Source organism: Protopterus annectens, chromosome 2.part0, assembly GCF_019279795.1.
Source record: "Protopterus annectens isolate FY-2018-M chromosome 2.part0, PAN1.0, whole genome shotgun sequence".
NCBI lineage: Eukaryota > Metazoa > Chordata > Ceratodontiformes > Protopteridae > Protopterus > Protopterus annectens.
The window spans coordinates 1519579076-1519592089 of NC_056728.1; positions in this window are offsets into that span (position 1 = coordinate 1519579076).

The following is a 13014-nucleotide window of genomic DNA, read 5'->3' on the forward strand; positions in this document are numbered from 1 at the left end:
TTTGTCTTGGCTAAAACTGTGTGCAAAAAAAACTGCAGTATCACACAGTAGCATACCCATCAGAGGTACGCTTTTATATCAGGAAACATGCAATTAGCTTGAGCTGTCAATCCCCAGTACAATATTTGCTAAGTGTGCCTAGCATTTTCTGTATCTTTTGCTTAGATTTTGTTGTGTCAGGCAAGGCATTCAGGATTGTACTTCTCAACTGTCCCTGAACTGGCAGTAGGTTCCATATTTTTTTCCTCATATATTTGCCCTATCACTTGTACAATGTTTGAAGTTCTGGTAAATCAGGGTAGATTACAGTTCTTCAGTAATTATGGACACAGGTGTTTCTTACTTGTTATTTTTCAGGAAAGACAGGCTAATGTAAAACTTTTTGATCTATTTTATTTTAAGTGTGATTGTTCATGAGTACCTGAATAAGTGTGTCTGTACGTGAGCATAGAGGATCCTTTGCCAGGGTGGTTTCCGAGTCATCTACCACCAATAGTGAGTCTTTTTCTGAATCCCAGCCATTATCATTTGGAAAACCAGGTCTAAGAAAAATATTGCTTTTCATAAATCCAACAAAGTTTAAACCTTCAGCGCCTTATCTAATAATCTCACCAACTTATCCTCAACCAAAAACTTTTCCACATTGAAATGGACAAGAGCAGTTTCCTCTATGTTTTTTTTCAGTATCATTATTTTTCTCAATGCCAAATTCCTTAAAATGTCTAACAGATTTGAAATAATCTTCATTTCTAGGAGGATAAGCTTTTTCAATTACTCTTGAATAATACCCCATTTCTCAACCTAAACACTGTGCTGTGTGTCAGAATCTTCCTGTATGCCTGCAGCCATACTATCTAACATGGTTGTCAATTTTTTGCCCTGATCTTGAGTCTTGACCATAATATAACATTTCTCCTCCAAATTATACACTGATTTTAAAGGAACAAACATCATAAGATCTTCAACTGAATCAGTGGCTGAACGTGATAGACACTTTATTTTTTTTAAGCTGGAAGATAAGACGGACATTTGTTCGATTCCCACAGTAGGTATTTGGATTAATTTCCAGTACTGACACTATAGTGAATGATAATAGGCTGCTACACCTTTGGGAGTGACATGCTTTGGATGATATGTTAAACTGAGTTTGCCATCTGCCTGATGGTATCTCAGGTGGATGTAAAAGGTCCCATAGCACTTACTGAAAATAATAGGAAACATTCTTTGGTGCCTTGAACAAATTTCCCCTAGTCAGTGCAAATACTTCCCCAATTATCTCCTGAAAATATGTCACTGGCCTAGAGGGACTAACTCAGTTAACAAAGTATAAATAAATAAGTAAATAAATAAGTACTTATATTTAAAACCCATTTAATTAGTTGTTAGTGGAGTGTCCAAAGGAGACGTTATTCCTTTTGTAGCATCACAAACATTCTCCTGAAATTCTGAAACTCACTAATAAGACATTGGTGTGATAAATTCATATATCAATGTATCCCTTACCTCTGGAACAAATGTCTAATGCATTTCTACCAGATTATAACCCTTGCCATCTTCAAAGTTAATCTCAAGAATTGAATACAGACCTGAAAGTCTCAATACAGAGCCTTAAATTTTCACCTGATCAATCTTGTTGTTCACTCACTGATACTGGAGATAACTTTTGAATAAGGGTTTTTAGCTCATCACTTGCAGTTGTGGCCAAGTGGTTATGGCAATGAAATAGAAAAACATTGGGGTCTATTAGCAGAAAAGTTACATTCATCATTAAAGGATCATAGGAAGTTATTAGGCTACTGGCCCTTAGGCCCTTACAAGCCTAGCCAAGAATTTAGACCATGTTCCATCAAGTCAGCACCCTATACCACTGTCCAGCAGGGACACAGGTGGAATCTGAGGGGTATATTTTCTGTCCCCATCCAGTTACCAATGTTGCAGTTAAAGAGGGTTAATGAGGTACACTGCTTGATGTGGAGAGGGAGTCTATTCCACAAAAGGGGGAGTCTCTGGAACACAAATCTGTCCCGCCAACAAGCCCTATTGATATCACAGACCAGGATGAGGTCAACACGTGCAGGTTACTTGAATGGAGCTTGACTTGCAGATATGCCGCAGTCCCATCAAGGCGGGGTCTGAGATTGCTTTGTATGCCAGACAGAGGTCACCTTTGAGGAGTCTGTAGGAGACTGAGTAGAGGGACAGGGCCTTTAGCCTATCTATGTAGGGTAGATGTTTGAGACCCTGGAGTCTCCTGGTGAGGAACCTCTGTGGTCTGTCCAGCTGCAGCATGTTCTTTGTGAGATACATGCCAAAACATGCATTGTACTCAGTAATGGGACTTATAAGGGAAGAATACAGGGATGTTATGACCACCTTGTCCCTGGATGAGATAACCTTATTAATGAGTTGGGCCATATAGAAGGCTTTCCATACAACAGAGGCAATATGGTGACCAAAAGTCAATTTGCTATCAACCTAGGTGCCCAAGTCCCTCATGACTGATTGCATGCTTAGGACCTTATTATTAATGTGATAATTTGTAGGGATGTCAATGTCCTCAAAGGGGATGATGATGCATTTCTTGGCATTCAGTTTGAGGCCATGTTTCTGGCACCAGTCATTTGTTTGGGTGAGACCCTCTTGGAGGATGTCCACATCATTAGGGGAATTGATGACAGCACCCAGCTTGTAGTATTCTGCAAACCTGGTCAGCCATAGCCCACTGGTTTTGGCCTGCACATCAGAAAAGTATATCCCAAACAGCAGAGGACCCAAGACCAATCCCTGGGGTCCACTGCTCATTAGGGGTCTACTGCTTGAGGTGGCTTCCCCAATTTTGACTAGAAGGATTCTGTCAGTGAGCCAGTTTGCTACCTATCTGGTAATATATGGATTGATGCCTATTTGAGAGAGTTTATCTATTATATCCGAGTGAGGAATAGTATTGAAGGCTTTGGCCAGATCAAGGTAGGTGGTGTGCACCATCTTCCCCTCGTCCATGGCTTTGGTGACTGTCTCAAAGAAGTCGACCAAATTTAACAGGCATGACCTCCCCTTGATGAAACCAAACTGTATGGTTGAGTGTTTGGAGGTTGCCAATGTCCGTGTTAATGACGTCCATGATAATCCACTCCATGGCCTTGCAGATCAGGCTAGTTAGGCTGATGGGCCTATAATTTCCAGGATTGGTGGATGCTCCACCTTTGTGCAAAAGGATGACAGTGGATGTCCTCCACTCAGCTGGGATGAAGCCAGTACTCAGGGTTTGGATAAATAGGGTGTCTAATGGTGCTGCAAATTTCTGCCTGAGTTCATGTAGGATGCGGTCTGGAATGTCATCGGGTCCCATGGAGGCTGTATTTTTTTGCCTTTGAGAGAGCAGTGATGACTTGCTCCCTAGAGATAAGGGGAAGGGGCAGGTAGTGGGGATGTCCTGATTTACTGAGGGGAGACAGAGGGGTGAAGTTTTCACTGAACCTGTCTGCCAGCAGGTTGGATATATGTACAGCATTTGTGTATGTTGTGTCCTTGACCACCAGTTCTGAGCAGATCTGGGTGCTTCCTTTGAGATTGTGGACATATTTGAAGAAGGCCTTATGATTGTCTTTAGTAGATGTGGCCAGTTTGGACTCAAAGTTTGCTTTGGAGCAGTTCAGTAGTGCTCTTATTTGCTTGTTCAGGCTAAGGAGAGATTGCTTCCAATTAGGCACCTCCTCCTTCTTGGTACTGGACAGCAATTTTTTTCTTTTATTATTGAGTTTATTTATTGCAGATGTCCACCAGACAGGTTTACTCTTTGTTGAGGAGGATTATTTTGTACTGTTTGGTATTCCTGATTCCATGCAACTATATAAATGCTTATATAGCACTTTGATGCAGGTCTGGACATATGCGACATTTCCTACAGAGGCGGAGGGGGCTGTGAAGCTGTTTATACCTTCCCCCAGGAGGTTGTAATCAGTTTTGGAGAAGTTTTTTTGTTTGACCATAGCTGGGGTGGGGTTGGGGGAGATGGTGTCTTCAAAAGTGTCCGCTCTGTGGTCGGATATTACTAGGGATCATGACACTGTAGGGATGCTGCAGTGGTTACTCATGTTGGTTAATACCAAGTCCAAGATATTTTCACCTCTTGCAGGGGTGTCAGCCAACTGGTCCAAGGCATTTGCACTGACGAAATCAAGTAATCTCTGGGCATTTGTGTTTTGGCATGAGTATTTCTTACAATATATGGTTGGATAGTTAAAGTCGCCTAGGATCAGGGTAAAGGATTGAATCTTGAGAGATATAAAGAGGTCCAGATAGGTAGAGTGGGCAACTTGAGTCAAAGTTTGAGGCTTATAGCTAGCTATGATTTGAATAGGGGTCTTGTCAATTGTTAATTGCAACTGGAGTGCTTCCTGTGCATCATACTGTTTGATCAGCCTGGAGGTGTGTATGTCATTCATATATATTGCAACTTCACCTCCTTTTGCTGTGCTGCCCACAGTTTGGGGTCTGAATGTATGACAGGATGAGTAACCTGGTATGGCTGAGGTGCTGTCCACAGCTTTGAACCACGTTTCTGTGATTGCACAAATGTCAGGGTTAAGAATCCTTGCAATGAGTGCAGTTGCATGTTTAGATTCCTAGCATTTAGCAGCATGACCTTTAATTTAGGTTTTGATGAAATTTGCATATTGGTACATTTGATCTCATGGCATTGCCTAAAAAGGCACTATGGGGGAGGCAAGAGCCTTTGCCAGGAGCCTGAAGCCCAAGGGAGACAGAAAAGCATCATGGCTTGTCAATCATGTCATCCCAGGCTGCCAGGTACTGGATCCCCTTGGAATGATACCAGAAACTTAGCCAATTTTTCAAGTCAGTCATTTTCTGTTTGTATTGAGGCATTGTACTGGGTGATGGTAGGATGCTGCTTAAGGCTAGGGACATACCTGCCTGGGACACATATTCAGCAAGCTTGATCGTGTCTCTCTTCATATAGTCCAGGGAGGCATGTCTCAAGTCATTCATGCCAACATGGACTATGACAGTCATAACAGTACATGTTGAGAGACTTGATTGCATGTGTGATATGGTGGATTCTGGTACCCAAAAAGCAACTAACTGTGACTTTCTCCTTATCCAGCCTGGCGAGGGGCACATCTTTGTCTCACAATGGAGTCTTCTATGACTAATATGTTGGGTTTATGTTTAGGTCTTAGTGGCTGTGGGACACAGGTGTGTGGACTATGTGTGGTGTGTAGTGTAGTGGGCAGTGAATATGGCCCATATCTAAAATAGTCTGCTCTTACATATCAAGTAAAGTCAAAGTCAAAGTAAACTTTATTGTCATTCAGAAATCACACGTGCAAAACTGAACAAAATTCCATATCTCCAAACTCAATGTGCAGACAACATATAGACTATTTTCACAGACATTTACACATAACACCTGGTTATTACATCACAGACATGCAAGTAGACAGACTAATATTGCACATAATTAGAAACACATTTTAACACTTTTTGAACTGAACACTTACTTGCATGAGACTTTAGTATTGCGCAGGTACTTGGTTAAGACATTGCATTGATCCTTGCACAGAAAGAGACATTGAGTATTGCACTGTAAACATTAGAGTATTGCACTATGGTTAATTTATGAATTTGCATGTATTGCACTGAAAGAAGAGATATTTTACTGCATTACTACTACCCTAGATAAGTTATAGTCATGGTGAATATTGCACTAAGTATTAGATGAGACTGGTATCCAGGTTAGTGCACAATTTGAGACAAGCTTCTACAGTTTCTACTGACCCAGATGGCCATCATGGAGCATAGTTGTATCTAGAGTTCAGCAGCCTGATGACATTAGGGAAGAAGCTGTTGCTGAATCTCGTAGTTCTGCAAAGTATGCTTCCGAAGCGCTTTCCGGATAGTAGATGCAGGAACAGTCTGTAAGCAGGGTGAGTGCAGGCTTTAATTATTCCTCTGGACCTGCTGAGACATCTCGATAAGTACAAGCTGTGGAAATAAAGTAATTCCTTGAAGGTTTTTAAGGATAATCTGGATGACTGGATAAAAGGGCTGAGTGACTGAACACTAAATGTCAAACTAGACTTAAGGAGCTGTTATATTTATCATTCCTTAAAGTACACTACTTTTGGTAGAAATATTTGCACACTGTTTGTGCTTTTAAGATTGCATAATATATTTTGGGCATCTCGCTGCATGGGTGGAAGCTAGGCTTTACCTCTTTAGGAAGTGAGCTGTATTCAGATCTGCTGCATGCTCACAGTTTATCTGACATGGTAGTAGAGACTGTAACAGAGTCAGGTTATTTAGAAGAAAAATGGTTAGTCTAAACTGGTAATGATTTGACCATGCACTACATATTATATAATACAAAAATTCTGACTAATAAGAACCGGCAATGTGGAAATACCTGAACTATAATCACGGGATACATTTGTTTTAGTTTTTCATGGCTAATTGTATGAACAAATATTTTGCTAGGTGGCTGTGCTTACTTTTTTATAAATAATGGGCTAAATTCAGAAAACGTAGCCACATCACATTAAATGAAATTGCTCAATGAATGGGTGCAATTCAGAAAATCCAGATATAAGATGTGGCTAGCATAAATAATGTGGTCAGCCGTGTTATACAGTAATGTCTCAGGTAACCGGCAACCATGGGAATTGGTAGATGCTGAATAATTGTAGTTTCTGTTTGCTTGAGAGTTACTATTAAAAATATCCCTGACTAATACTATGCCCTATACTATTTGTTTGGTTTGACTTGTTATCAGGTTGTGGAGAGAGGGAATTTATTCTTATCTTATTTTTTAAAACAGAAAGTGTAACACAAGAAAATTGTACTGTATTTATTCAATATTTTTTCCAGTTGCTTGAGAGTGCTGATTGCTTGAATTCCAGTTAAGTGAGAGTTTACTGTATTCTAATGACTGTATAATAAATTGCTGCATATTAAAAGGAGGCAGGACAAGATGGTAAAGCAACTGATAACTATCTAAGTATCAAGCATCAATGCTACACTGTCTGTAGACTTGTACTCAGCCCTATGGCTATTTATTTATTTATTTGTTTATTGATTGATTGATTGATTGATTGATTGATTGATCGATTGATTGATTGACATTTGTTGACCAGGAAAGTCCTACTGGGTCAAATACGCCTTTTCAGTGGAGGCCCATGGAAAAAAGCTCCATCTACACATTATATAAGAGACATAAAAACATATTAAAAAGTATATACAGATTCTGAAACTACAAATATACAGCATGTAAAAATAGCTATCAAATGAAATTTATAGTATTCGTGATTATTAATGCATTATGCATAGTACTAGGTAAGACAATCAATTATCAAATAACTTTTTTTTGTATTACAGGAGATGGATTTTGACATTAAAGGTAAGGAAGGAAGATAGTAGGGATATCATTTTGTAGGAGGATTAGAAGAAGAGTAGATTTGAGTCAGGATGCTAATTAATTTAGGGTTAGTCATAAGAAGGCATTGTATAAAATAAATATAATTTGGTTTGGGAAGGTTTATGTATCATACAGGTTTGGAGATGATTTATTAAGTTGTTAGCAGAGATGAACGTTCAGTGTAGCAGGGATGGAAATATTACCTCTTTGGGTAAGTGCAGGGGCAGACCTGAGTGCTGATTAGATAGTTTTTTAGGGTGGGTTTAAATTTGTTGAAGCACTCACAGCTATTTATGGTAGGGAGGGCTTTCCATTGTTTTACAACAGCATGTGAGTACAGGCACTGTTCAGCTCTTTTGTTAAGTATGTGGACAGTTATGAGTTATTTGTCTTCAGAACAGAGAGCTGTTGTGGGGATATAAGATTGCAGTATGGATTTAAGACCAGAGCAGCTGTCTGAGTTGTAGATAATTTTATGAGCTATATATAGTTGAAGGAGGTCAAGGTGTTGTGGGAAATCAAGCCAGTTTACTTCTTTTAGAGCTTGGCAGTGATGGGACAGGTAGGAGCTGCCTGTGACAAATTTGGTGATTTTGTAGTGGCAAGATTGGAGCTTATTTTTTAGTGATAGGTGAAGATTGGTGAATATGGGGGTACTGTATAAGACTGAGGGGAACAAGTAGGTATTGACAAGGAGCTTTTTATACCTATATAGAGCTCCTAGTTTGTAGTATGTTTTCTTTATGGCCTTACAAATATAGTGTTCCAATGTAAGTTTATTGTCTATGGTAATGCCTAAAAGCTTAGCAATGGATACTATTTAAATTTCTGTGTTATCCTGGTAGAGTATTTTAAAGTCAAATTTCAGGGGTTTTGTTGAGAAGAGTAGAAGTTTTGTTTTTTTGGGATTAAGAAGTAATTGTGATTCTCTCAGCCAGACTTCAATTGAGGCAAAGGTACTTTAGTTATTTGTTGGAGGTGCTGTTTGATATTTGAGGAGGAAATTACGGAAGTATCATTTGCTTACTGGATGATGGAGCTTAGGGGGGAAGTGATGTGTAAGTTGTTGGTAAAAATATTGAAGAGTAGGGGACCAAGGATGGAACCTTATGGGACCCCAGTTTGGTTAGTTCAGTACTGGGATAAACTATTTTGCCATTTTACACATTGTTGCTGGTTTGATGGATAGCTAGTGAACCATTTTGGCAGGCTGGGGAGCAGCCAGTATTAGACAGTTGTTGAAGACATTTTGTGTGTGATATTGTGTCAAAAGCCTTTGACAGATCAAGTAGAAGTACTGAAGTAATGTTACCAGAGTCAGTGGATTTGTTCACAGTATCCAAGAAGGAGATTAGTGCAGTACGTGCTGTGTGATGGGTGAAACTGTTGTGGGTTGGGGTGAGTCGATTGTTGTGTATAAGATGGTGAAGTAATTGTTTTTGTATACATTTTCTGGGCATTTGGCGATGGGTGAGAGGATGGAGATTGGACAATAATTGGATGGTTAGTTGGAATTGCCTCCTTTGTGCAGAGGGGTAATGACAGATTTTTTCCAATGGTTAGGGACATAGGACTCTGTGATAGAGTGGTTAATAAGAATGCTGACAGGATATGTAATAGCATCAGCAGTGAGCTTTAAGTAGTCAGAAGGAAGGATGTCGAAGGAGACAGAGCATGGTTTTAATTTCCTAAGGAGCTTCAGGATTAGTGAGGTTGGAATTGGTTGTAGGGAGAATGGGGTAGGTGGTGTGTTTGCATTTTGGGGAGGGGGGAAGAATAGATGTCTTTGGACTGTGGTGTGAGAGGATTGAAGTTGGAGACAGAGGTTGTAGTATAAGTAGAGTCTATTATTAGTTTGCTTATACTACTGATAAAGTGTAAATTGCACATAGTAGTTATTTGAGAAGGTGTTTTTTTCTGGGAATGGTGATGGATTTTGTTTAGAGCCTGGGGTAAGGGGGTTAGAAACGGTTTTCCAGAATAGTTTTGGGTTATTGTTATGGTTAGCCAGTTGACTGGAGAAGTAGGGGTTTTTTTTGTCTGAATTGAGTAGTTTTTTTTGTTTGTTTGTTTTTTTTTACCTTATTCTGTATTTGTTTGCATTTTATTTGATTTGCTTCATTTTTGTTGTACTGCCATTCTTTCCAGGTTTTGTCCCTAGTTTGTATGAGTTGTTTAGTGGTCTTTGTTAACCAGGGAGCATGGTCTGGTTTTATTTTTTTTGACATGAACAGGGGCAAGGTTGCTGAGAATGTTTAGAAATATTTTGTTGAAATGGTCTACGGCTTTGTCTAGTGGGAGAGTTTTAAGAGGTGCCAGTTAGTGTATTTTAGAATATTTGTGAATTGTTGTTGGTCAAAAATTCTTATATACTGGGGGTATTATAGTTGTGGGTTCTAGTTATTTCTGGTGTGGTCCTATAAGTGAACATAGGAAAAAGGTCGCTGAGTATATTGGGTAGGGTGTTGGGGTTTGAATAATTTGCTGGGTCAGAAACTAGGATCCAGTCAAGAGTGACACCCAATGAATTATTATTTTGCATTCTGGTAGTGTTGATGACCAGTTGGGTAAAGCCATACAAGTTTATGCTATTTGCAGGGGAGTCAATTATTAGATCTTGGAAGTTGATATTTACATTACCCATAATAATGGTCTCTTTGCTGATATTTTCTGACATCCAGGCAAGGATGTCCTGTAAAGTATGGATGTTTTGGACAAGTGGGGTATACAGTCCAGCTATGCAGAGCTGTTTCATATTATTGATTTGTAGGGTTGCAATTAGAATTTTGTCATTTTTAAAATATTGTATTATATTGTGGAAAGGTAATATTGTGAGAGAGTCAGGATAAATGAGGGCTACACCACCTCTTTTTTAATTGATTCTGTTTTTTCTTAGTATATTATAGCCAGGGGGACTTATTTCTATGATAAATAAATAATAAACGAGATCAAGATAGTGGAACAGTACTAATAATAAAAAACTTTGATAAAAACAAACAAAAAGTACCGAATCAACACAGCTGGCAAAAACTAAACGCTTTCACGATAGTTCAAATCTCTTCATCAGACTAACTTCAGCTAACAAAATGCAACTTATTTAAAAGAAATTCAACACATCAATTGCTAACAAGCTAATAAAAATTAATTAAGCTCTGATTAAATACTAATCAGCACTTAGTTTCAACAGTATAAGACAGTATAAAAACAATATAAAAACTCATGCATAGATATTAAAATATATATAATACATAATTATATATGTTTATTTATCAGTCAGAATCCATTTATTTTAGACAATGCTTAAGTGGACATGCTTTCAGAAAAGGTTTGCGTGATAAAACCCCATTCAGACCTGGTGGTCTGTCTGCATTAAAAAAGAGAATCCATTTCTCTTCATCCATTTCTGTTAGGTTCCTAATGTTACCGCCTCTTATCCCTTCATCTATCATCTCAAAGTCCATAAATTTAAAAGTGTGCTGACTCCATATTAAATGACATGTTGTGCAGTGCCGCATCTGCAGTGAAGAATCCATCCACAAGGACTCAAGGGCTTTAAAAAGAAAATAAGTTACTTGACCACGGTCCCTGTGAATGGGTTCTCTCTCAGTCCCCCACTTGTTGAATCCTTGGCCATTGGCCGCATCTGCAGTGAAGAAACCAGCTACAAGGACTCAAGGGCTTTAAAAAGAAAATAAGTTACTTGACCACGGTCCCTGTGAATGGGTTCTCTCTCAGTCCCCCACGTGCTGAATCCTTGGCCATTGGCCGCATCTTCAGTGAAGAAACCAGCCACAAGGACTCAAGGGCTTTAAAAAGAAAATAAGTTACTTGACCACAGTCCCTGTGAATGGGTTCTCTCTCAGTCCCACACTTGTTGAACCCTTGGCCATTGGCCGCATCTGCAGTGAAGAAACCAGCCATAAGGATTCAAGGGCTTTAAAAAGAAAATAAGTTACTTGACCATGGTCCCTGCGAAGGGGTTGTCTCTCAGTCCCCCACTTGCTGAATCCTTGGCCATTGGCTGCATCTGCAGAGAAGAAACCAGCCACAAGGACTCAAGGGCTTTAAAAAGAAAATAATTTACTGTAGGTGTCTAGCTATGTTTCCCTCTTAGCCTGCTACTGTAGAAAGTACCTGGTCTAAAGTAGAAATAGCTGACTCTACCCACGGCTAGGGACAGCAGCTGCTCCCCCACCCCCATCAGCTGTAAATACATTCTCAAGTTAACTTTTTCTTTTTAGTTATCAGTAAACCAAGATAAAGCTCTAGGTGAAAACATGTAACCCAGTAGATACACTGGAAATGCCCACTTGTAAAATAGAGGCAAAAAGGTATTTAAACTGCCACTTTTTGTCTGCTTCAAACTAGGTATCTACCCAGAAAGGACACAGCTGAAATCAGGTCTATAGATTGTTTTTCCCTACTAGATTCTAATAACTCCTAACAATTTGGCTATTTAGATGCTTACTGTACAATCTTTAGCCTGGGGTGGTTCTAGCCTGCTAATTTCGTTACGCTCACTTCGCTACCCTCCCTTCCTCCTATTCCCACCTGCCCCCAGTACATCTACATTTATTCTTAGTCTTAACCCCACCCCATAATTACCACCAATTAGGCTATGCTACTAGTAATCCTTCCCCCTACATCCAACACAATCATGCTACTACCTAATATAATAACAGTCCTAACCTGCATAGTTCTAGCTCACATTACTCCCTACCAAGGCTTCATAGTCACATGCCCCAACAACTGCCACTGTACTCTCTCAATACCCTCCCTCAAACATTTACACTATAACTACACAACCCCTGCCACCAAAAACATTCTCCCAGTACACACACTCCATTACCAAACACCTAACACACTCAAAAATAAAATATCCCTAAGATACCATAAGCAATTTATTATGTATATAAAACATATCATAAACACCCTCTATAAACTAGCCCTCGCTGGAGACATCCATCCAAACCCTGGTCCTCCCAAATCCAACACAACCACAAACCCTAGTCCATGCAACCCCCCCCCCCACAACTCAACTCTTAGCCAACAAGAAAACAACAGACCTACTTATAATGTACCTAAACATCAGAAGCATATGCTATAAAATCCAAGGACTACATGCCAGCATAAGCATATATTCCCCAGATATTCTCTTCCTAACTGAAACCTGGCTCAAACCTCACATCATAAGTGAGGAAATACTTCCACTTGAATACAACATCCTTCACATAGATAGATTGTCAAAAAAGGAGGTGGTGTAGCATTGATATTTAAACAGCACCTCAATATACAACTCCTGAACTCATCTTCCCCTCACCACAACAATGAAGAAATCCTTTATGCCAATCTCAAACTAAATCCAAACAAAACAATCAATAACATAGGATGCTATTTCCTACCAGAGCAAAATATTTCACCCCTAGAAAATTTCCTTAGCTGGGCTACTCTCTCTCTACCTCTGCCCCAGGAGACCATCATTCTCGGTGACTTTAACACCAACTGGCTATCCTGTAATACCAATCTCCCAAGCATTCACCTTAATCTCCATGGGTTCACTCAACTCATCCAATCCTCTA